At 45.9% G+C, this 25,788-nt stretch overlaps 1 protein-coding gene and 1 long non-coding RNA gene across 8 annotated transcripts in view; one reads left to right on the forward strand and one right to left on the reverse strand.

The window, feature by feature from the left end:
- LOC119960015 (coiled-coil domain-containing protein 63-like) overlaps positions 1-25,788 on the reverse strand; it is a 174,205-nt gene that overhangs the window by 135,003 nt on the left and 13,414 nt on the right. For 4 of the 7 annotated variants that reach the window (XM_038787945.1, XM_038787964.1, XM_038787990.1 and 1 more), the window contains exon 1: positions 1,551-1,716. The exons of the other annotated variants lie outside the window; for them this stretch is intronic. The gene's annotated coding sequence lies outside the window, so the exon portion shown is untranslated. Of the gene's footprint in view, positions 1-1,550; positions 1,717-25,788 lie in introns of those variants that run through there. 7 annotated transcript variants of the gene reach the window in all.
- Positions 1,707-25,007, forward strand: LOC119960749. Its single transcript, XR_005459519.1, has 3 exons — positions 1,707-1,908; positions 6,970-7,058; positions 23,045-25,007. It is a non-coding gene; the product is annotated as an uncharacterized LOC119960749 (long non-coding RNA).

A 25,788-nucleotide genomic window follows, 5' to 3' on the forward strand; every position in this document is an offset into this window, starting at 1 on the left:
CACTTTCTCCCCTATGTATAATAATTAATGTTTATGAAATGCCTCACCAACATTAAATATATAACAGAAATCATTGGTGTCATCTTTAAAGATGTTTTAAGACATGCATCAACAGGACTTCAACAAACTGATTTTTGTATGGACCATTAAAAAGCTGATATCATGAGCTAATCTACTAACCAACACACAGAACACTGGCATATGCCAAATCCGTCATTTGTATTTTTATGGCACACTGCGGCACTGAAGATGGGAGCAAGAGTTAATTTTACTGATGCATAAATTTCTGGTTATGGCATTCCTCAAATCCACTTCAAATACATTGTGTGCACCAGATACTTAACTTGATGAATTAACACAAAATTAAGAGTTCTAAACTGTCGACAAATGTCACCCTGAGGCAACATGCCTCCTGCAAAACAATTATCTCTAAATATTCAGTAGCAAATTTCTTTTGTCTCATCTGTTACCTGATTTTAAAGACATATAAATTTGGTTTCATATCTTTAAAAGGGTCATTGAATCTGCTCTCATGTTCAGTTTCTTTGTATCTATCAATTTTGAACCATTTCATAATGTTCATATAGCACCATATTGGCTTTACAGTTAATCCTGAGGAAGACCATGACAAAATACAAGAAGACCTAAATAAATTTGGCAAAATGGCAGATGAATTACCATACAGATAAGTGCTGGTGTGATGCATTTTCATTGGAGGAAGGAGGCCACATATGCTTTGGAAATTAAAAGTTTAAATGGGAAGAAGGGGAACAAATAAATCCAGAGATACAGATTTAGAAACTATCTATTACTGTAGCAATGCAAGTTAACAAGAGCATTAAAAAGTACATTTCTGGTAGAATGGAATCGAAAAACTGGAGAGTTATATTACATAGAGTCTTGGTTATACCATACTAAAGAGTGCAGTTCTGATCGCCATAATTACACAAAATGATATAGGTACAAAAAAGATGTATAAGGGTGAAATCAGAACTGAGCGATTGATAATCAGGAAAAACATAGCGGGCTGTGTTCTTTACTCCGGGGGAAAAAGAGCAAAGGGTGACCTAATAGAGATATTTTAAATTGTGGAGGGCTTTGATAGCTTGACTTGGAAAATATGCTTTCACCATTGGTCGAGTCCAAAACTAGGAGTCGATTGGAGCTCGCCTGGAGTATTAACCCCGGGAATGGACAGAATGGCCTATTCCTGTGTGTACAGTGATGCTGCTCTCAGTTGAATAGCAAATCCACGGGTAACTTTGCTGGTGTCTGAGTGACACAGGGGTGTATCATACAGGAGGGAGAGAGATTCAGGTTAGGAGAGAAGAACGGTAGGCGAGCACCGAATAGCCATGGATCATTTTATATCGGCGCAGTGACATCTAATACAGGACAGCATGTTTGCTATTCACATCTTCCCTCGTGCAGTGTCAAAAACAGGACTTCTCCCGGCGCTTCTGGAGGGCCCAAAATATATACATTTTAAAACATTCAGGTAGATGTAAAGATAAATTTGGAGCTGGTGTTATCGCACCACAAAGCCTTACTTTAGTGCTATTAAAGTGGAAGAAAAATGAAGTTGGGAGAAGATCTCATAAGAGCGCGAACTTCACGCTTCTTCGCAAATTTGGATGTTCGTGCGGCCTGTGGCGTTGCCATGGTTACTGGGTTACTGTGACGGCTGGGCAACGTCTCCATTTCAAAGCGGCCATGGCAACCGCGGCTTGGAAAACCAGGCGGTGAGAAAATGCAGAATCCTGGAGTTTGATTTAGAGAATGGAAAGCTTTTCACTGGGAAGAAAGTGGAGTTGTCGTGACGCTCCTTGCAGACGTTGTAGCTTCTACTACAGCATTTCCGACACGTTAGAACAATGATGATTGGTACAGATGCATCTGTGTGTTAAGGTACTATGTAAGGCAGCACGATGGCGTAGTGGTTAACACTGCTCCCTCAGGGCGCTGAGGTCCCAGGTTCGATCCCGACTCTGGGTCACTGTCTGTGTGCAGGGTATGTGGATTGGCCACGCTAAATTGCCCCTTAATTGGAAAAAATGAATTGGGTGCGCTAAATTTATTTTTTAAAAAGGTACTATGTACAGTACAGCATATTGCCAAATGGGCATTATTCAATCCACAGCCCAAAAGGAAAAATCCTGATATGAATACCCAACCCCACATCCGTAGTCTTAACAAAGAACCAGAAAATCATAGAATGCCTACAGTGCAGAAGGAGGCCATTCAGCCCATCACGTCTGCACTGAGCCTCTGAAAGCCTGCACTCTACCTAGGCCCACTTCCATGCCTGATTTCCATAACCCCACCTAATTTGCACATTTTTGGACTATGGGAGGAAACTGGAGCATCCGGAGGGGAGGAAACCCCCACAGACACGGGGAGGAAGTGCAAACTTTACACAGTCACCCAAGACTGGAATTGAACCCGGGTCCATGATGCTGAGGCAGCAGTGCTAACCACTGTGTCGCTGTGCCACCCATATAGAATCATCAATATAGAAACAATTGCAGGATAGAGTTAACTGTAAGTTGTAACTCAATGACTATCTAAAAACTAGAATTGTAAACACCTGGGAATAATATTCTTATTTGCTGCACACAGTATAGAACATAGAACAGTACAGCACAGAACAGGCCCTTCGGCCCTCGATGTTGTGCCGAACAATGATCACCCCACTTAAACCCACGTAACCCGTATACCCGTAACCCAACAATCCCCCCATTAACCTTACACTACGGGCAATTTAGCATGGCCAATCCACCTAACCCGCACATCTTTGGACTGTGGGAGGAAACCGGAGCACCCGGAGGAAACCCACGCGCACACCGGGAGGACGTGCAGACTCCACACAGACAGTGACCCAGCCGGGAATCGAACCTGGGACCTTGGAGCTGTGAAGCATTGATGCTAACCACCATGCTACCGTGAGGCCCCGTATAGTTGTGTGTAAGTAGATAAAACAATGAAAGAAAAGGGGAAAGTCAGATCACGATTGTATTTCTCTCAATCTACTTTCATTTCTTCTATCCATCTGTTTTCCCTCACTAGGACCATCTGTTCCCTGTTCCAGGTTGTCCTTGGCACACTGCTTACTTTGTTCTCCCATTAACACATTCTGATCTCTTAATGTGCCAACCTTCTTAGCCTTGATCACCACCATTTACATTCCCTTTGTCTTTTTGTCCACAACATCTTTGCCCATCCCTCCCCAGCCTACTATCCAGCCCTCTGTTCCTTGCACCCCCCCCCCCCCCCGCCCAGAATATGAATCTCATCCTATTTCCAGTTCTCTCTAGCTTTGACGAAGAGTCATCCAAACTCGAAACGTTAACTCTATTCGTTCTCCACAAAGACTGTCAGAACTGCTGAGATTTTCCAGCACTGTGCTTTGTCTCAGATTCCAGCATTCACAGTCATTTGCTTTTATCTTATTGTATTTTATATATTATGGTTTAATCAGCTTAAAATATCTGCACTCATAGGTATTGTGACAGAAATAAGACTTGGTATGGTAGGTGATGATTAATATTTTAACCCGAGGGCTTTTCAAAGATGATGCTGGGTTTGGCAAAGAATACCTTCATATTGATTCTACTTCTGTCTGGACAAATATTATTTGAGATTTAAAAAGGAATGCTTTGTTTGTCTGATCTGAATCATTATTTGTAAAATGTGTGTTAGTTTCTGTTTGTAATATGTTATATGAATCCAACCACCCAAAGGAAAGACTCGTTGAGTCTACATTTGTCAACCTCAAGAGTATACTGCCAAAATTCCACCAACACATCTCCTGTCCCACCACAAAATCCTCGACCAATGCTGCACAAGCATCAAGGGCCTACCGATCCATCCCCTGACCGGACTTCAGAAATTCGGACCATTAGACGGTGCTCCTTCTCCTGGCATGCAAGCAGAAACTTAAGCGGGAGAATCCGGTTAAGAAGGTCGTACAAGGGCAGCGCGGTGGCGCAGTGGTAGCATTGCAGTCTCACGGCGCTGAGGTCCCAGGTTCGATCCCGACTCTGGGTCACTGTCCGTGTGGAGTTTGCATATTCTCCCCGTGTTTGCGTGGGTTTCGCCCCCACAACCCAAAAGATGTGCAAGGGTAGGTGGATTGAACACGCTAAATTGCCCCTTAATTGGAAAAATGAATTGGGTACTCTAAATTTATTTTTAAAATTTTAAAAAGAAGGTCGTACAAATGGCAGCATGTAGCGCAGTGGTTAGCACTGGAACTACGGCGCTGAGGACCGGGTTTGAATCTCGACCCTGGGTCACTGTCCCTGTGGAATTTGCACATTCTCCCTGTGTCTGCGTGGGTTTCACCCCACAACCCAAATATGTGCAGGTGGATTGACCGCGCTAAATTGCCCCTTAATTGGAAACAAAAATAATTGGGTACTCTAAATTTATTTTATAAAAAGATTTTAGAGTATCCAATTATTCTTTTTTCCAATTAAGGGGCAATTTAGTGTGGCCAATCCACCTACCCTGCACATCTTTGGGTTCTGGGGGTGAAACCCACGCAGACACGGGGAGAATGTGTAAACTCCACAAGGACAGTGATCCAGGGCCGGGATCGAGCCTGGGATCTCGGCGCTGTGAGGCAGCAGTGCTAACCACTGCACCACCGTGCTGCAATCAGATGAGCTCCTACGCGACTGCTTGGAGTCAGTGGACTGGTCCATATCCAAGAACTCGGCGGCCAACCTGAACGAGTATGCCACCACCGTTACAGACTTCATCAGCAAGTGTGCAGAAGGTTGCGTACCAAAGAAGGAAGTATGTACATTTCCCAACTGGAAACCATTGTTTAATCGGGAATTTCACTCTCTACTGAATGCCAGGTCTGAGGCGTTCAAGACAGGCGACCCTGGCCTATACAAGAAATCCAAGTACGACCTCCGCAAAGCCATCGGGGATGCCAAGAAACAATATAGACTAAGCTAGGGGCACAGGCTAACAATAGGGACTCTCGTCGGTTGTGGCAAGACTTAAACAATATAACAGGCGACAATTCATAACAGTAGAATCTCTGGGAGCAGAGCATCCCTCCCCAATGAACTTAATGCATTCTGTGCTCGGTTCGAGCAGGAAACCATCAAACCACTGGCAACTACCCCAGCAGCCTCGGCCACACCTCCAAAGTCAGATCGGCCTTCTTGTAAGTGAACCCTCGGAAAGCAACAGGTCTGACAGAGTCCCTGGTTATGCACTCCGATCTTGCGCAGACCAACTGGCGAGTGTGTTTGTGGACATCTTCAACCTCTCCCTACTCCTTTCCGAAGTTCCCATCTGCTTCAAGAAGACCACCATCATACTGGTTCCAAAGAAGAACCAGGCAATGTGCTTCAACAAGTAGCATCCAGTGGCCTTGATATTTATCATTATGAAGTGCTTCAAGAGGTTGGTCATGTGACACATCAAAGCCATACTCCCAGAATGCCTTGATCCACTGCAATTCGCATACTGTTACAACCGGTCCACAGCGGACGCTTCTCCCTGGCTCCACACTCATCCTTGGAGCATCTCGACAACAAGGACTCCGACATCAGACTCCTATTCATTGACTACATCTCCGCCTTCAACACCATAATCCTAGCCAAGCTCATATCAAAGCTCCAAAACCTAGGACTTGACTCACTCTGCAACTGGATCCTCAACTTCCTGACTCATAGATCACAATCAGTAAGGAAAAATAACCACACCTCTTCCGCGATAGTCCTCAATACTGGGGTCCCGCAATGCTGCATAGTTAGCCCCCTACTATACTCCCTGTACACACACAACTGTGTGGCAAAATTTGGCTCCAGCTCGATCTACATGTTTGCTGATGACACGACCGTAGTGGGTCAGATCACGAACGATGAGTCAGAGTGCAGGAGGGAGATAGAGAACCTAGTGGCGTAATTAATGACAATGATCTCTCTTTCAACGTCAGCAAAAAGAGCTGGTCATTGATTTCAGGAAGCAAAGTATCGTACACACCCCTATCTGCATCAATGATGCCGAGGTGGAGTTGTTGATAGCTTCAAGTTCCGAGGTGTGCACATCACCAACAATCTGTCTTGCTCCACCCACGTCGACGCTACGACCAAGAAAGCACAACTATACTTCCTCAGGAAACTAAGGACATTCGGCATATCCACATTGACTCTTACCAATTCTTACAGATGCACCATAGAAAGCATCCTAACAGGCTGCATCACAGCCTGGTTTGGCAACTGCTCAGCCCAAGACCACAAGAAACTATAGGAGAGTCGTGAACACAGCCCAGTTCATCACACAAACCCACTTCCCATCCATTGACTCTGTCTACACCTCCCGCTGCCTTGGGAAAGCGGATAGTATAATCAAAGATCCTTCCCACCCAGGTTATTCTTTCTTACAACTTCTTCCATCGGGCAGGAGATACAAAAGTCTTAACAGGTTCAAAAACAGCTTTTCCCACCTGTTACCAGACTCCTGTGTGGCTCTCTTATGCACTGAATTGATCACTTCACATACCTTCTCAACTGAGTAGTACCACATTCTATATGCTCACCCGATGCTTTTCACTGTACCTCGGTACTCGTGACAATAAATAAAATTCAAAAATTCATTTTCTGGATAGCCCAGATTAGTACCAATAATGTTTACCCAAACAGGGATGCAATGTGAAATTGATATGTTAAAAGTACATTAACCAGAATTAAGTGATTTTGAGATGAGAATTCAATCTGTTCTCAAGTAAATCATATGGTGCTGCCTAGAACAAATAATGTTTTGCTGGATAAAAAATCTGTCTCCTGAAATCTGCTAAAGCCAACTCCAATGCATTGTTGAAGATATTTTATCATCTGGGATAAGTTCAGTACTTACATTCTTCCTGAAGTCAAGGCTTTAATTGTTGTACCAAAACCTTTATTACAATAACCTTAATGAACTCCACCTCTCTGCTTTTCCCTCCAGATTACCTTCTTATTCAAGAATCAGACTCTTGCTGTTCACAAACTTATTGTGGATGAGTGCAGTGACATTCGATTTTGACTGAGACTTTGGTGATGATACCTTACATTATTTCCAGTTGATTGATTGATTGATATTTATTGTCACATGTACCGAAGTACAGTGAAAAGTATTTTTCTGCGGCCATGGGAACGTACACAGTACGTACGTAGTAGACAAAAGATTAATCAACAGAGTACATTGACAAATGGTACATCAACAAATAGTCATTGGTTACAGTGCAGAACAAGGGCCAAACAAGCACTACATGAGCAAGAGCAGCATAGGGTGTCGTGAATAGTGTTCTTACAGGGAACAGATCAGTCTGAGGGAGAGTCGTTGAGGAGTCTTGTAGCTGTGTGGAAGAAGCTGTTCCTATGTCTGGATGTGCGAGCCTTCAGACTTCAGTATCTTCTGCCTGATGGAAGGGTCTGGAAGAGGGCAGAGCCTGGGTGTGAGGGGTTTCTGACAATGCTGTCTGCCTTCCTGAGGCAGCAGGAGGTGTAGACAGAATCAATGGGAGGTTGGCAAGTTTGTGTGATGCGTTGGGCTGAGTTCAACACATTCTGCAGTTTCTTGCGATCTTGGGCCGAGCAGTTGCCATACCAAGCTGTGATGCAACCGGATAGGATGCTCTCCATGGCAAATCTGTAGAAGTTTGTGAGGGTCGATGCAGACATGCCAAATTTCTTTAGTTTCTGTAGGAAGTAGAGACGCTGTTGGGCTTTCTGAACTGTTGCATCAACGTGAGTGGATCAGGACAGACTGTTGGTGATGGTGGCCCCCAGGAAGTTAAAGCTATCGACCAACTCCACTTCGGAGCCATTAATTTGGACGGGTAGGGTGTGTCGTGCTACGCTTCCTGAAGTCGATGATCAGTCCCTTGGTCTTTCTGACATTTAGAGAGAGGTTGTTTTCGGTACACCATGCAACCAAGTGATCTATCTCCCTTCTGTAGTCTGATTGTCATTGTTTGAGATACGACCCACCACAATCATATCATCTGCAAACGTACAGATCAAATTGGAGTTAAATCTTGCCACACAGTTGTGTTTGTATAGGGAGTACAGTAGCGGACTGAGCACGCATCCTTGCGGGGCCCCGGTGTTAAGGACTATTGTGGGGGAGGTGCTGTTACCTATCCTGACAGATTGCGGTCTGTTGGTGCAGTCAGCTGCACAGGGAGGGATCAAGTCCAAGATTACAGAGTTTGGTTATTAATCTTGTCGGGATAATGGTGTTGAAGGCAGAGCTATAGTCGATGAACAGCAGTCTGACATAGGTGTATTTGTTGTCGAGATGTTCGAGTGTTGATTGTAGGGCCAGGGAGATAGCACCTGCTGTGGATCGGTTGTGGCGATAGGCGAACTGCAATGGATCGAGACTGTCTGGGAGGCTGGTGTTGATCCGACTCATGACTAGCCGCTCGAGGCATTTCATGATAACAAACGTCAGGGCCACCGGTCAGTAGTCTTTGAGGGACGCTACCTTGTTCTTCTTTGGTACTGGTATTATGCTGGTCTTGAAGCAGGTGGGGACCTTGGAGCGGAGAAGTGAGGTGTTGAAGATATCTGTGAATACACTCGCCAGCTGGTCAGAGCAGGCTCTGAGTGCTCGCCCAGGAACTCTGTCAGGGCCCATCACTTTCCACAAGTTTACTTTCAAGAACGCAGCTCTTACCTCTGAGGCTATAATAATGGATATGGGTGTTTCCAGGGCTGTTGGGGCAGGTGGCAGCTGACTGTTTAGGACAAAGCTCGGCACAACATCGAGGGCCGAAGGGCTTGTTCTGTGCTGTACTGTTCTATGTTCAAAGTGGGCGTAGAACTTGTTCATCGGGAAGGGATGCTCCAACCCCCAGAGATTCTGCCTGGCCTTACTTTGTAACCTGTGATCTCGTGTAAGTCCTCCCATAGACTTTGTGGGTTTGTGTCGTTGGCCTGGGACTCTAGTTTGATCCGGTATTGTCTTTTGTCGTCCCTGATGGTTTTTCGTACGTCGTACCTGGATTTCTTATATAGGGCAGGGTCGTCAGACTTGAACGCCTCCGTCTGGAACTTCAGCAGGTGTTCATCCATGGTGTTTGCACCTCTGGATATGCATTCTATGATCTGTCACTCCAAACTGCTATTGTGGTGTGGTAATCGCCCCACTTGTAAAAAACAAATGTACAAAAGAAAATTGCTGCCCCCTATCAAATCTATTTCCACCTTTCTTGAAATTCAATGCTTTGTTAGGATCCCGGACGGGAAACCAACAGGTGGCATGGTGGCACAGTGGCTAGCATTGCTGTCTCACAGGACCTGGGTTAGATTCCGGCCTTGGGTGACTGTATGGAGTTTGTACGTTCTCCCTGTGTCTGCATAGGTTTCCTCTGGGTGCTCCGGTTTCCTCCCACAATCCAAAGATATGCAGGTTGGGTGGATTCACCATGTTAAATTGCCCATTAGGGTCCAAAGATATGCAGGTTAGGTGGGTTACAGGGATAGGATGGGTCAGTGGGCCTAGATAGACTGGTCTTTCGGAGGGTCACACCCAATGGGCTGAAAAGCCTTGTTCTGCACTGTAGGGATTCTGTGGATTCTATTTTCAATTTCTAAAACAGTGAGGAACTGTTATTGCACCACAGGAGTGATAACGCTGACCAATAGGTATCTGTTATGTTTTTAAAAACTTTAATTTAATCACAGAAATAATCACATTAACAACAAAGAAATAGATTTACAGTTAACAGTTACAACCGTATGTTCATAGGGCACCGGCATGATTTACAACAGCAGTATAAAAACGAAAACCTGGCGATCTCACCTCCAAAACGAATATCAGAGGTGAATGCTCAGGTCGTCATCTTCCTCCAAGGTGTCAGTTGCAGAGGGGACAATGGCGAGTTTGCAGGCGACTTAGATAAGTGTAATCCAGGGGTCAGGGGTGGCGGTTCGGTCTTCGCATCGCAAGGGGAGGGGGTTGCTTGCAGGCCTTAGCGGCCCTTCATGGCTGTGATCCCCGAGGTTTAAAGCGCTCTGGCGGCTGGTTTCTAGCACTTTTGGGTCCCCTTGCTGGGCTTGTGGCAATATCACCTGTGAGGAATCGCCCTTCTAGAATGGCAGCTAGAAAGTGGATGAGAGTAGGCGAATCCATAGGGTCAGCACAGGGACGACTATGAGGTTCCTGGACGGAGTCCCATGCGATGCCAGAGTGCATGGGCAAAGTGCGGGACTCTGCCAAGGGGTGCTTCCCAGCCTTATGTGGGCTGAAGACTCACACAGAGGGGGGGGGGCTCCCTGACCCTTCCTTGACGAGTCAATTGTGCCAATGTAGTCAGCATTGCAATGCATGAGTGTGTCAGTAATTAGCGCCCATTGGTCAGCGCAAGTGTGCACAACTCAGTGGTCAATGAATGAAAACCATTCTCTGCTATCTATGTTTTTGTCCCTCAGTTCACTTGATTTTGTTTCCTTGGTTATTTATGTTAATCAAAATAGTTGGAATCACATTTGGGTTTGAGGATCGGAAAATATATGGGCAGCGATTGGCCGGACGCTCTAGGAAAATGGTGATAACTTGCAGTGAGGACAGAACGATACTCCACTTATCCTCTGCAAAAGGCCTGACTCCTACCTGACAGCTACCTGGGGGCCTGGTTTAGTTCACTGAGCTAAATCGCTGGCTTTTAAAGCCGATCAAGCAGGCCAGCAGCACGGTTCGAATCCCGTACCAGCCTCCCCGGACAGGCGCCGGAATGTGGCGACTAGGGGCTTTTCACAGTAACTTCATTGAAGCCTACTCGTGACAATAAGCGATTTTCATTTCATTTTTCATTTGACAGAGCTGAGTGCAACCTGCCACTAAATGGGCTGACCTAGGGGCCCAGAGAAGCTGACTGACACATCTCAGCTTCTGGTTCCTCCTCCGAGGTCAGGGATCCCAGTGTGTTTTTCATCCGACTGACAAGGTGGGCAGACTTTCCTCATAACTAGACAATGCTAGCAGCTTTGAGAGGCCTGCTCATTGGTGTTCGGGAAGGACCGTTCATGGATTGGGGGTTGCGGATGGAGAACAGCATTGGCAGTGGTGTGGCTACTGCATGGGAGGTGGGTGAGACATCACGCGTGCCTGCATCATGCAGTTGAAGCCCTGCACCATGGAGCTCATGCCCTCAGTCGTGGAGGTCATGAATGGAAACCTGGAGCGTACATTCCCCCCCCACCATGGAGTGCACGCCATGCACCAAGGTCTCCACTGTGGACGCCAGCCTCGCAGTTTTGGCCTTGTTGCATTGGAGAGACGGCACCATCTCCTCAGGTAGTAGGTGGTGGGATACTTCCAGCTGGTCTTGTAGTCTGAGGAGGGATGCTGTCATTCTTTCCTGATGCTTGTGACTCTACCTTTGTAGCTCCCCCGTCTCGCCCTCTGCTCAGGTGCATGGTCCTGCTCCTCATTGGCCAGTTGAAGAGCTTTTTCCTCAAAGGGCATTTGGGTTCTTAACTCGGGCATGACTCTGGCAGGCGGTGTCCACTCACGCCGGCTGTGCTCGAGTGCAGGCTGAAGTCCTGCCAGGCCAGATGGTAGAGATTTTGCATGCGAGCAAGATGAGAGGGAGCGGGGATATCTCGACCTAAGCCTAAATGCTGTCCAGAGGGCAGCATGGTGGCGCAGTGGTTAGCCTGCTGACTCACGGCGCCAAGGTCCCAGGTTCGATCCCGGCTCTGGGTCACTGTCCGTGTGGAGTTTGTACATTCTCCCCGTGTTTGCATGGGTTTTGCCCTCACAACCCAAAGACGTGCAGGGTAGATGGATTGGCTACACTAAATTGTCCCTTAATTGTAAAAAAATGAATTGGGCACTCTAAATTTAAAATAAATAAATAAATGTCGTCCAGATCTTTGTGCAAGCAGGCACAGATGGCATCATTATCTGACAGGTTATGAATGGAACTGAGCACAATGCAATGATCAGCGTATGTGCCCACCTCTGACCTGATGATGGAGGGAAGATCATCTGAAGGTGGGCTGAGGACACTGTCCTGTGGAACTCCTGCAGACATATCTTGGGATTGAGATGATGTCTCCGACAATCACAAACATCTTCCGTTCTGCTAGATATGACTCCAGGGAATGGAGACTTTCCCCTCCAAATCACACTAATCTCAATTTTACTAACTTTGCTAGAAGCCACGTTCAGTCAAATGCTGTTTTTTCAAGGGCAGTCACTCTCACCTCTGGAATTCAGCTCTTTGACCATGTTTGGTCCAAGATTATAATAATCTTGGAGCCAAGTCATCCTGGTGGAACTAAACATCAATGAGCTCAAAATAAATTTCATAATCTCTTACATCTTTTAAACATGAACTGTATATTTGAATCTTTCACAGACTTTTTATGTGTGTTTTATAATTTATTTGCTCCTCCGTTCATACCATCTGGTGATCTGTTCATTGCATATATTGCAAATGTGCGACATTACCAATGATTATGTCGTAAATCCTGCCTGCCGCAGCTGTTACCAAAGTACATAGAGTGCAGACTAACCATGCACCAGTTATTCCAGAAATGTAACTGGAAAGGAAAAACAACAAAATCAAAATAGTGGAGCATGAACACTTCACTAAAAGTTTGAATGTCAAAGTTTGCATTTTTGAAACTTTGTTGTGGAGTTCTGTTGCATTGTAATACAGTTGAGGTTCTTGCACAAACCAAGAGATTTCTAAACGATTGCAGTTGCTGTTTGTGATCTCGCCGGACAAAATATATCTGCCATGTTTATTTACATTTCAACATTAACTACAATTCATTGGCTATGAATTAATAACAATAATAATCTTTATTAGTGTCACAAGTATGCTTACATTAACATTGCAATAAAGTTACTGTGAAAATCCCTTATTCGCCACACTCCGATGCCGGTTCGGGTACACTGAGGGAGAATTCAGAATGTCCATTTCACCTAACAAGTCCGTCTTTCGGGACTGTGGGATGAAACCGGAGCGCCCGGTGGAAACCCAAGCAGACATGGTCCCTCATGGCAGACTGGTACAAAAGATGAAGTCACACGGGATTAGAGGTAAGCTGGCAATATAGATACAGAACTGGCTAGGTCATAGAAGGCAGAGTAGCAATGGAACGGTGCTCTACTGATCAGAGGGCTGTGACTAGTGGTGTCCCCCAGGGATCAGTGCTGGGACCTTTGTTGTTCGTAGTATATACAAAATTATTTGGAGGAAAATGTAACTGGTCTGATTAGTAAGTTTGCAGACGACACAAAGTTTGGTGGAATTGTGGATAGCGATGAGGACTGTCAGAGGGTACAGCAGGATTTAGATCGTTTGGAGACTTGGGCGGAGAGATGGCAGATGGAGTTTAATCCAGACAAATGTGAGGTAATGCATTTTGGAAGGCCTAATACAGGTAGGTGTGGTGATCTACCACTGTATGTATAATATATATATATGCGTGTGCTTGTCTTAGGGGATGTACGACAGTACCTGTATTACAGGTTTTTCGGTAATCCCCTGCCGGCTAGCTTCGCCCACAGGGAGCAGTATAAATATTCATAAGTTCCCCTGAGCTGCCATTCTACAGCTGCAGCCAAAGGAATAACATCACACGGTAATAAAGCCTCTCTTGTATCGATTCGAGTCTTTGTGTGCAATTGTTGGCGCAACAGTAGGTAATATACAGTGAATGGTAGAACCCTCAAGAGTATTGACAGTCAGAGAGATCTAGGTGTACAGGTCCACAGGTCACTGAAAGGGGCAACACAGGTGGAGAAGGTAGTCAAGAAAGCATACGGCATACTTGCCTTCATTGGCCGGGGCATTGAGTATAAGAAGTGGCAAGTCATGTTGCAGCTGTATAGAACCTTAGTTAGGCCACATTAGAAGTATAGTGTTCAATTCTGGTCACCACACTACCAGAAGGATGTAGAGACTTTAGAGAGGGTGCAGAAGAGATTTACCAGGATGTTGCCTGGTATGGAGGGCATTAGCTATGAGGAGAGGTTGAATAAACTCAGTTTGTTCTCACTGGAACAACAGAGGTTGAGTGGCGACCTAATAGAGGTCGTCAAAATTATGAGGGGCATAGACAGAGTGGATAGTCAGAGACTTTTTCCCAGGGTAGAGGGGTTAATTACTCAGGGACATCGGTTTAAGGTGCGAGGGGCAAGGTTTAGAGGAGATGTGCAAGGCAAGTTTTTTACACAGAGGGTAGTGGGTGCCTGGAACTCGCCAAATCCTAATACTTATTAAATGGATTAAATTCCATCAGCTGCAGTCATGGAATTTGAACCCATGTCCTCAGGGCATTAGCCTGGGCCTCTGGATTGCTATTCCAGTGATATTATCACTATGCACTGTCTCCCCACAAAGGAGGGGAGCCGGTTGTGGGCGGCGGGGGGGGGGGGGGGGGGGGGGGGGGGTGGATTCCTCAGTGTAGGCCCGGTACAGCTGTTAATGAAGGCCCAATTAGAATTGCAGATGCGCAAAAGGCTAGAATTGGAGGGGCATCTTGACAAATACATGAATAGGATGGGAATAGAGGGATACGGACCCTGGAAGTGCAGAAGATTTTAGTTTAGACGGGCAGCATGGTCGGCGCAGGCTTGGTGGGCCGTAGGGCCTGTTCCTGTGCTGTACATTTCTTTGTTCACGGGGAGAACGTGCAGACTCCGCACAGTGACCCAAGCCAAGAATTGAACCCTGGTCCCTGGGCGCTATGAAGCAACAGTGCTAACTACTGTGCTACCGTGTCACCAACGTCAGTAAATCACTGCCAAAGAGCATTTATCTCATTTGAAGGGCAGCGCGGTGGCACAGTGGGTTAGCCCTGCTGCCTCATGGTGCCGAGGTCCCAGGTTCGATCCCGGCTCTGGGTCACTATCCGTGTGGAGTTTGCACATTCTCCCCGTGTGTGCGTGGGTTTCGCCCCCACAACCCAAAGATGTGCAGGGTAGGTGGATTGACCACGCTAAATTGCCCCTTAATTGGAAAAATTAATTGGGTACTCTAAATTTATTTTTTTAAATTATCTCATTTGCTGAATGTATGACTTTGCTGTGTACATTATTGGCTACTGCTATTAAAAGGAATCATAGAATTTACAGTGCAGAAGAAGGTCATTCGGCCCATCAAGTCTGCACCAGCCCTTGGAACGAGCACCTTACCCAAGCTCACATCCCCACCCTAGGCCCTGTAACCCAGTAACCCCACCCTTTTTGGGCACAAAGGTCAATTTAAGCATGGCCAATCCACCTAACCTGTACATCTTTGGGCTGTGGGAGGAAACCGCAGCACCCATAGGAAACCCACGCAGACACGGGATGAACGTGCAGACTCCACACAGACAGTGACCCAAGCTGAAATCGAACCTGGGACCCTGGTGCTGTGAAGCAACAGTGCTAACCATTGTGCTACCTTGCCGCCCACAATACAAAACAACAGTAATAACACATAAAAAGTAATTAATTGATCATGATTTTGAACAGCCTAAGGATCTGATAGGTGCTATATAGATGCTAGTAGTGTGTAGAAATTGGTTCTGTTAAGCATTATTTGATTAACATGCACGCATCCTACAGCAACCTGCTCCATGTTCCACAACTGATCTGTTTAATATTGGCCTCTCTTTTTTAAATGCCTCAGGATGTATAAGATGCAATATAAATGCAAGATGTTGTTGTTAAATCACAGCACACATTTCATTCATTGCACTGCAAGGGAGTCTATTTAAAATGCATATACTTAGATTTTGTTACAATTTATATGCATTGGCAATTGTGCAGTTATGTCACCAGTTGTCTTTTTTTTCAATTTAGAGTACCCAATTCTTTTTTTCCCCCAATTAAGGGGCAATGTAGCATAGCCAATTCAGCTACCCTGCACATGTTTGGGTTTTGGGGGTGAGACCCACACAGACACGGGGAGAATGTGAAAACTCCACACGGACAATGACCTGGGACCGGGATTAAACCCAGGTCCTCAGCACCGTGAGGCAGCAGTGCTAACCACTGCGCAACTGAGCCGCCCTATGTCACCAGTTTTCTAATGATAATTGATAAGTATTTTTAATTAGACACTAGTCTGTTCAATCTCTTTCCATGCATGAATGGTTTGAAGACATTAAATTAAATTTGTAATCTCTCAAACATGCCCAATTTAAAACAGTATTTAGGCAACATTAGGATATGATTTACTTCTGTGTAATTGTTAATGTCAGCACTATTTCAAATATTTCCACACATTTAAAAACAATCAGATTATTGTCTTCAATTTTGCTTTTTAAAATGTTGTTTAGAGTCATGTTCACACAAGTACATACAGTCAATTAGAATTGGAATAACTAAGAGTTACAACTCCACTTTGCATATTCCTCACGCCGACCTGTGAAACACTTTGAAGCATTCTTTACTTTAGGCTATATGAACACAAATTACTGTTGTTTGTTATTAAACATAATCCTGATAAAGAGTGACAACAACTTGCATTTAAATAGCACATTAAACAAAGCAAAATGTGCAATGGCACTTCACAGAGCATCACCAAACAAAGTTTTACTCTGAGTCACACAAGGAGACACTATGGTGGGTGACTAAAGGTTGGTCAAGAGGTAGGTTTTCAGAAGCTTTCTTTTTTGCATTATTGTGGCGCTAACAATTATACTCAAAGATGAGAGACAAGTACAATAGAGGCTTTATTGCTGTGCGATGCTATTCCTCCATCTGCAACTGTAGACTAAGGTCTGAGTGACTCACACACATATTTATACACAAGCTCCCTGTGGGCGGAGCTAGCCGGCAGGGGCTTACCGGAGGAACCTGTATTACAGGTACAGGCATACATCCCCCTACTGCAAGTACACATCACTACAGTGGTTATATCACCACAATTATTTAATGAGATGAGGCATCACTGACAGGGCCTTGAATCAAATGGCCATTTCAGAGGGCAATTAAGAGTCATCCACATTGCTATGGGTCTGGAGTCCCATGGCCTGACTAGGTCAAGGTAGTAGATTTCCTTCCCTAAAGGGCATTCGTGAACCAGATGGGTTTTTACAACAATATATGATAGTTTCATGGCACCAAATCCTAATACTTATTAAGTGGATTAAATTCCATCAGCTGCTGTCATGGAATTTGAACCAATGTCCTCAGGGCATTAGCCTGGGCCTCTGGATTGATATTCCAGCGATATTATCACTATGCACTGTCTCCCCACAAAGGAGGGGAGCCGGTTGTGGGCGGGGGGGGGGGGGGGGGGGGATGCCACAGTTTAGGCCCGTACAGCTGTTAATGAAGGGCCGATTAGAATTGCAGATGCACAACAGGCTAGAATTGGAGGAGTAGAGAGGTCGGAGAGCTGTAGTACTGTAAAAGGTCATAGATATATGTAAAAAGAGACAAGGTCAGGGAGGGATTTGAAAACCAGAATGAGAGTTTTAAGACTGACGCATTGCCAGACAGTCAGTGTAGATGAGCAAACACAAGTGTGATGGGTAAACAAAACTTTCTGCGAGTTGGGACACAGGCTGAAGTTTTTCCTAAACTATATGTTGTCGCTTATAAACATTACTATTAACATTTTAGACTTTAGAAAATATAGTTTTCTTCCAATTCTCTACTCTCATTCCTTGCTGGCTGTAGCTAACAACTGTACTGTTAAAGAGGTGAATCCTTTGTGAAAACCAGTAAACCCTCATTGTTTGCAAAACCAACTTTAGAACATAAATCCTGTTTTATAATTTTTAATAATCTTTATTGTCACAAGTAGGCATACATTAACAATGCAATGAAGATACTGTGAAAAGCCCCTGGTCGCCACATTCTGCCGCCTGTTCGAGTACACAGAGGAAAAATTCAGAATGTCCAATTCACCTAACAGCACGTCTTTCGGGTCTTGTGGAAGGAAACCGGAGTACCCGGAGGAAACCCACGCAGACACGGGGAACGTGCAGACACCGCACAGACAGTGACCAATGCCAGGAATCGAACCTGGGACCTGGGAGCTGTGAAGCAACAGTGCTACCCACTGTGCTACCATGCTGCCCATGCAGCAATGCAGCAAGACAGGTAGCTTACACACAAAGTAGTAATACAGTAATGTTTTGGAAAGGAGAAGATCCATCTAGCCTCCCATTCCAAAGTTCCTATCAGTTTACTTCCCATGATTTTCAAACTGATAGTCTTGTTGTCATAATAGGAATTCATTCAGTCCCTTTTAATAATCTGCCATGACAGTCTATTGTAAAATTCTACACACTCTAACAAAAATGACACCAGGCTCTTTTTGCATTCCCAACAGAGATTACATTGGCCCAGATTCTGCTGTCAAAATAACGTTGTGACTAATGGCATTCGACTCCATACGAACATACATGTATACGAAAATACGAATATAGAGAAAGAGGGGGCCATCTGGCCCCTCATGCCTTCCCTGCTATTCAGTACGATCATGGCTGATTTGATTGTAAGCTCAACTCCACGTTCCTGCCCCTGGTAACCTTTCACCCTTGCTTATCAGAGCCTACCTACCTCTGCCTTAAAAATATTCAAAGACTCTGCTTCCACTGTCTTCTGAGAAAGACAATTCCAAAGTCTCGCAACCCTCAGATTAAAAAAATTCTCCTCATCTCTGTCGTAAGTGGGTAACCCCTTAGAACATAGAACAGTACAGCACAGAATAGGCCCTTCGGCCCTCAATGTTGTGCCGAGCCATGATCACCCTACTCAAACCCACGTATCCACCCTATACCTGTAACCCAACAACCCCCCCTTAACCTTACTTTTATTAGGACACTACGGGCAATTTAGCATGGCCAATCCACCTAACCTAATCCTTATTTTTTAACAGCCACCCCTAATTCTAGATTTACATAGTCATAGAATTTACAGTGCAAAAGGAGGCCATTCGGCCCATCGAGTCTGCACCGGCTCTTGGAAAGAGCACCCTACCCAAGGTCAACACCTCCCCCATCCCAATAACCCAGTAACCCCACCCAACACGAAGGGCAATTTTGGACACTAAGGGCAATTTATCATGGCCAATCCACCTAACCTGCACATCTTTGGACTGTGGGAGGAAACCGGAGCACCCGGAGGAAACCCCTCACACACACGGGGAGGATGTGCAGACTCCGCACAGACAGTGACCCAAGCCGGAATCGAACCTGGGACCCTGGAGCTGTGAAGCCATTGTGCTATCCACAATGCTACCGTGCTGCCCCACAAGAGGAAACATCTTTTCCACACCTTGTGAAGACCCCTCAGGATCTTATATGTTTTAATCTAGTAGCTCCTAACTCTTCTGAACTCTAGCAGATACAAGCCTAGCTTGTCCAATTTCCTCCAAAGACAACCTGCCCATTCCACACATTCATCTGGTAAATTTTCTCTGAACTGCTTTCAATGCATTTACACCCTTCCTTAAGAAAAGAGGCCAATACTATACACAGTACTCCAGATGTGGTCTCACTAATGCCCTGTATAACTGAAGCATAACCTCCCTACTCATGTATTCAATTTCCTTTGCAATAAACAATAACATTCTTTTAGTTTTCCTCATTACTTGCTGTCCCTGCAGACTAATCTTTTACAATTCATGCACTAGGACAATCAGATCCCTCTGCAGCTCAGAGCTGTGCAATCTTTCACCATTTAGATAATATGCTTTTTAAAGTTCTTCCTGCCAAAATGAACAATATCTAATCTTTCCACTTTATACTTCATTTGCCAGATCTTTGCTGTCATTTAACCTATCTACACTCCTTTGTAGCCTCCTTATGTCCTCACAACTTATTTTCCTACCTATCTTTGTGTTATCTGCAAATTTAGAAACAATGCCTTTGGTCCCTTCATCCAAGACATTTCTATAAATTGTAAAACGTTGAGGACCCAGCTGTTGTGTATTCATGTTTGGTCCTAGTTGGAACTGGTCACTTTAAGAGTGATCACGCGAAATGCCCCTTTTGGGCGAGCTAACAGTCAGTGTATTCTAGCAGCCTGTGAGAAAACGCCTTCCTAATAAAGCTCTTCATGATCTGCAAGCCTGTAATTTAACAATATGACAAGAAACAGGCGATGAGACAGTTGATCCACACTGCAAATACCTGAAAAAGAACTGCAGAAATCCAGCGGGGTAAGAAACATTGTTGATCAATGCTGCAGCCATCCAAAAAGGATTTAGTAGATAAAAATATTGCTACACCAAAGCTGGCAATGGAGGGTGTCAAATAATAGCAGCAACCATTGAAGGAACCAAAATTTAACCAAAGAGTTCGGTGAAAACCGCATCTAAAGAAGCTAGCCACGTGCTCTGCCCGGAAAGTTTTGGAACAGTGCTCCCTCTACTGTAGATAGCAAGTAAAGTAACAAATACTCTGTACCAATTAACTGAGAGCTTTCTTTTATAAATTTAAAGTACCCAATTCATTTTTTCCAATTAAGGGGCAATTTAGCATTGCCAATTCACCTACCTTGTACATCTTTTGAGTTGTGGGGGTGAAACCCATGCAAACACAGGAGAATATGCAAACTCCACAGAGTTGGGATGGAACCTGGGACCTCGGCGCTGTGAGGCAGCAGTGCTAACCACTGCGCCACCATCCTGCCCTCAAGTATTTGAGAGTTAAGGGAGTATTGCGACACCCCTTGCACAACTGAGAGGAACAGGCTGAGCTTAGGGTTACCTTGTTTGAAAGAAAAATAAATAAATGAGGTAGTGCTAAAATCTTTGTGGCATATTGGGCGGAATTCTCCGCTCCCGTGGAAAATCGAGAAGGCCGTCGTGAACTCGGCCGAGTTTCACGACGGCCTCGGAGGCCGCTCCTCTCACCTTATTCACCCCCACCCGGGGGGCTAGGAGCGGTGCTCCGTTATTCTCGGCCGCCGGGCCTTGTCGTCAAAAGGCCCGGCGTGCCGAGAATGATGCGGCTGGCGCGCCTAATGACGTCAGCCGCGCTTGCTCAGGTTGGCCGGCGCCAACCCGTGCATGCGCGGTTGCCGTCTTCCCCTCCGCTGCCCCACAAGACGTGGCGGCTTGATCTTGCGGGGCGGCGGAGGTGAAAGAGTGCGTCCCTTTGAGACTCCGGCCTGACGTGGGCCAGTCCCCTCCCGAGCACGGCCGTGGTGCTCACTCCCCTCTTCGCCCCCCCACAAGCGTCAAACCAGCATTTGGCGCCATATTCACGATGGCAGCGACCAGATGTGGTTGCCGCCATCGTGAACCGGTCGCGAACGGCAGGCCGCTCGGCCCATCCGGGTCGGAGAATCGCCGGTTGCCGTGAAAAACGGCGAGCGCCGATTCTTCCGAGCGGGGGTGGGAGAATTGGGGGGGGGCGCCAGGTGGGCGTGTCGTGTGTTGCCCGGCCCTCCCGCAATTCTCCCACCCAGCGTGGGGAGTGGAGAATCGCGCCCACTGTGATTATGCAAGCCTTCCCATAGTACAAAATGGCGGGAGTTTTTGGCACCGTGGGACCATATGATGAAAGCACTGAGTGCTGTACTTCATACACTAAAAGATTCAAATACTTCGTCCTGCCGGACAAAATTGCGGTGGACATAGTGGTCCCGACCTTCTTGAACACCATGAGGAAGGAAAACGTTCAAGCTGCGAAGCCTGGTGCAACCAGAAAAATCAGGTTTGAAAACATGTGGTGAAATAATGGAGATATTGCAGGGCACCTCTCACCTAAACGCTTGGTCATCGCCGAGAAGTTCAGGTTCCACAAATATAACAAGCAAGAAGGTGAATCAATCATACAATTCGTAGCTAAAGAAATAAGCTAAATTCTGTGAATTTGGAGATGTCTTGAACAACACCATCAGAGACAGACTTGTGTGTGGGTTAAGAAGTGAATCATTCAAGAAAAGGCTGTTAACAGAAAACAACTTAGATCTAAAGAAGGCTTTAAAGTCACTGTTAGGTTGGCACAGTGGTTAGCACTGAGACTACGGTGCTGAGGACCTGGGTTCGAATCCTGGTCCTGGGTTACTGTCCTTGTGGAGTTTTCACATTCTCCCCGTGTCTGCAAGGGTTTCATCCCCACAACCAAAAGATGTTCAGGTAGGTGAATTGGCCATGCTAAATTGCGCCTTAATTGGGAAAAAAAGAATAATTGGGTACTCTAAATTTATTTATTTTTAAATTAAAGGTAATTATTGGTAATTAAGGGCAGCACGGTAGCATAGTGGTTAGCACAGTTGCCTCACAGTTCCAGGGTCCCACGTTCGATTCCCAGCTTGGGTCACACTCTGTGCGGAGTTTGCACGTTCTCCCAGTATGCGCGTGGGTTTCCTCCGGGTGCTTCAGTTTCCGCCCACAGTCCAAAGACATGCAGGTTAGGTGGATTGGCCATGCTAAATTGCCCTTGGTGTCTAAAAAAGGTTAGGTGGGGTTACTGGGTTACGGGAATAGGGTGGAGGTGTGGGCTTAAGTGGGGTGCTCTTTCCAGGGGCCGGTGCAGACTTAATGGGCTGAGTGGCCTCCTTCTGCAATGTAAATTCTATGATTACTCTATGATTCAGCACTAATGGGGAGAATCTGGCTGGAAAGACTCAAACTAAACTGGGCCAAGATTAATCTCATGTTGGAGTCCCTTTTGGAAACCCTCAGGAGCAACAGCTTCTACTGGTGAGCCATGATGTGGAGATGCCGGAGTTGGACTGGGGTGGGCAGAGTAGGAAGTCTTACAACACCAGGTTAAAGTCCAAGAGATTTGTTTTGAATCATTAGCTTTCGGAGCACAAGATTCAGGTAAGGGAGGCCCTGGAATTAAGCCTGGAGGGGCAGCGATTGGCAAGTACTAAAGAGACTGGAAATGGAGCTCAAGCAAAGTCAGAGAACTCCAACACCCGCAGAACGCCAGCTCCACCTTACACCAGATGAGATCTATCCTGGGTGTACCACACTTAGCAGTGCGAATAAAAGTTCAAAATGGAATGAACTATAAAGGAAATACAATCAGGCGATAGAGAAGAAGAAGAGGCTAGCCACTGAACTGAAAGTTTTGAACAAGCAGCTAAATCGGGTTTTGTGTTTTTCACACAGGTCAGGAAGTATTGGCAAGGAACTATATCACCAGTGAGAAGTGGATGCTTGTCATCATCTGCATAGACAGGACTGGTCTCCTGCACTGTTCAAACTTGGGAAGATGTAGTGTGGAGAACACATGCTGATCAACATTTTGCAGCAAAAGCGAGGTTGCCAGAAACAGAGTCAACTGACAGTACAAAACAAGACCTGTACATACCTAAGAATCTGACAATAACGGAAACTTCTGTGGAAGACAGTACCTCAATCGAGGATAATTTAACACCGAGTCAACCTCCAATTCCTCAATTGCCTCCAGTTGAGGAAACAACGGACGATGTCCAAATTCAACCAAACGTATGAGAGGTTACGGTCAACATGGAAAAGAAGACGCCTGACATTCGCCAACAACTGCACAGGAATCGACATCCCTCCGAAACGTCTAACTTATTAACTGTTGTCATTGACTGTTCAAATTTTGAATTTTGATTATTAATGTTATACTGTGGGCTGGACTTTTTGCCACACCCACCAGAAGATCGCCATGGACGGAACAGGGTCCATTGATCTCGGGCAGGAATTTCCGGTCGCCAGGAAAATTTCGCCCTGTGTCTCATTGCAATAAACTCTGATGTGAAGGGGGTGGGAAGTGTTGTGTATTCATGTTGGAATAGTTGAAACAAGGTAACTTGTAAGAGTTTGATCACGTGATGTAGTGATGATGTTATCGGCAGTTTGGGCAGGCTAACAGTCTGTCTATTCCAGCTACCTGTGGGAAAACACCTTTCCAATAAAGCTCTTGTTTGTTTTGTACCTTTGTGATCTGAAAGCCCGTAGTTTAAAAATGTCACCCCAGCACTGATTCCTGCGGCACACCACTGCCTGCATCTTGCCAACCAGAAAGAAGAAATTGTACATCCACGTCAGACAAGGTGGGGGGAGGTGCTAAATTTAAATGTTCAAAATTTACAGCCTGCTTTGTGATGTTTTTCCTGTTAGCTCTGCCTAAAACATCACTTTGCCTCACCACTTACACAAATTGAATGCTGTGATGTTGCAAGATGTACATGGTAGACATGAACTAAAATCACCAAAGAAAATTACATCCTGTCCATTCCAATCAAAGTAACATATGCCTCTCTGGTATTGAAAATTAACTATTACAAGTATGGAAATTCATTCCTTCAGGTTTAATTGATACAGTATTGGAGATTTTTAAAACGTCAAATTTGTTTTTTACTTTTCCTTTATGTCTCTTTTCTCTCTTTACCAGTCCATTTTGTTTTCTCTTTCTGTTCATAGCTTGACATAGAATTTAGCCACTCTACTTTTCACTCCTTCATCATTCCTTGCACTGCTAATTTCACAATCCTTCAAACTGATTGCTTGTCCTAGATTGCAAATATCCTCTTACCTTGTTATTGGTTCACACTTTCAACAAATTGCCATAAAAATGTTTTAATCCTAAACATGCAAGGGCATATCTAACTAACTATCAAGTTAGAAGTCTGGCTACACTACATCTTGGCCACGCTAAATTGCCCCTTAATTGGGAAAAAAATGAATTGGATACATTAAATTTTTTTAAAAGGAAAAAAAAGGTGGCGAGGCAGGCATCGGCCCCAGGCAGCCCAACCCCGTCGGCCCAGAGAACCCTGCACCCCTGAACTGTGGCTTGGGGGCTAATGATGATGCACCTTGCCCGTGGACACTCCACTTCGTCCGAGGCCCATTGATACATCTCTGTCGGGTACTGGGTCTGGCGTCACTTTAGCGCGAAGCAACAATGGGGGAGGGGGCAGTGATGGGTGCAACCCCGAACCGGCACCTAGATCAACAAAGGCATGACCCCGGGAGCAGATTCTACAGAGAGAAGGAGTGAAGAATGTGAGGATGGAGATTTCCACGGCGCAGATCACCGCCTGTAAGCGGCGTCACTCCTTGGAGGGGGGGGGGATGAAACACATCGGGGCCCCTACCCCTGGCGCGGAGAGGGTGTCACCCCGACCCCTGTGCGAGCGGGAGCCCAAGGGCTCGTTGCACCCAGCGCACTTTTGCACCCCAAAGGCGTTCATCTTCACAAGGTTGGAGGGCTGAAGCAGCTCCCTGACCTCAGAGTCATTGGGCAGTGGTGGCATGGAGGAACGAGCACACCCCCCCCCCCCCACCCCAACCTCCGACAACGGGCACCTCCATCTCCATCCGGAGCTTTTTAATGGAATTCTTCACGGATCTGTCCAGATGCCTGGCGTTGCAAGAGGAGCGGTGGTCTGAGCCACTACCTCCCTTGGGCCCAAAAAGAACCCGTCAGTCGATGATCCAGGGATGGGTTCGAGGCAGACCCAGGCTAGTAGGTGGGTCCGTGCCGTCCGCCGCACTCAATGTGGCGAGGGACTCGGTCCCAGAAGGCGACTGTCCGGAGGAGGGGGCATGGGGGATGTTTTTAGTACATCTGTAGCATGTGGACTCACTTGTGCCCGACACCAAGTCGCCCTTCATCCTCAAAGGGGAACTCCGGAATATTCTATATGCCAACTGCGGTTGCTAAAACCAAGTGCAGCTAGTCCTCGACCATTGGTTGGACATGGCACTGCTCATTAAGTCTTCCCATGCCTACGTTAAAGACGTGGGAGACGCGGACGTGACTGAGCAGTGCTAGCTCAAATCTTTCCTCGCCAGACTCCAGAGGCCACGCGCTCTTCTGCTCCTTCCGAGCACTAAAAAGGTGGCAGTGAAGATGACACTTTACTGCTGACATAGAG

The sequence above is a fragment of the Scyliorhinus canicula genome, chromosome 1, assembly GCF_902713615.1.
Source record: "Scyliorhinus canicula chromosome 1, sScyCan1.1, whole genome shotgun sequence".
Classification (NCBI taxonomy): Eukaryota; Metazoa; Chordata; class Chondrichthyes; order Carcharhiniformes; family Scyliorhinidae; genus Scyliorhinus; species Scyliorhinus canicula.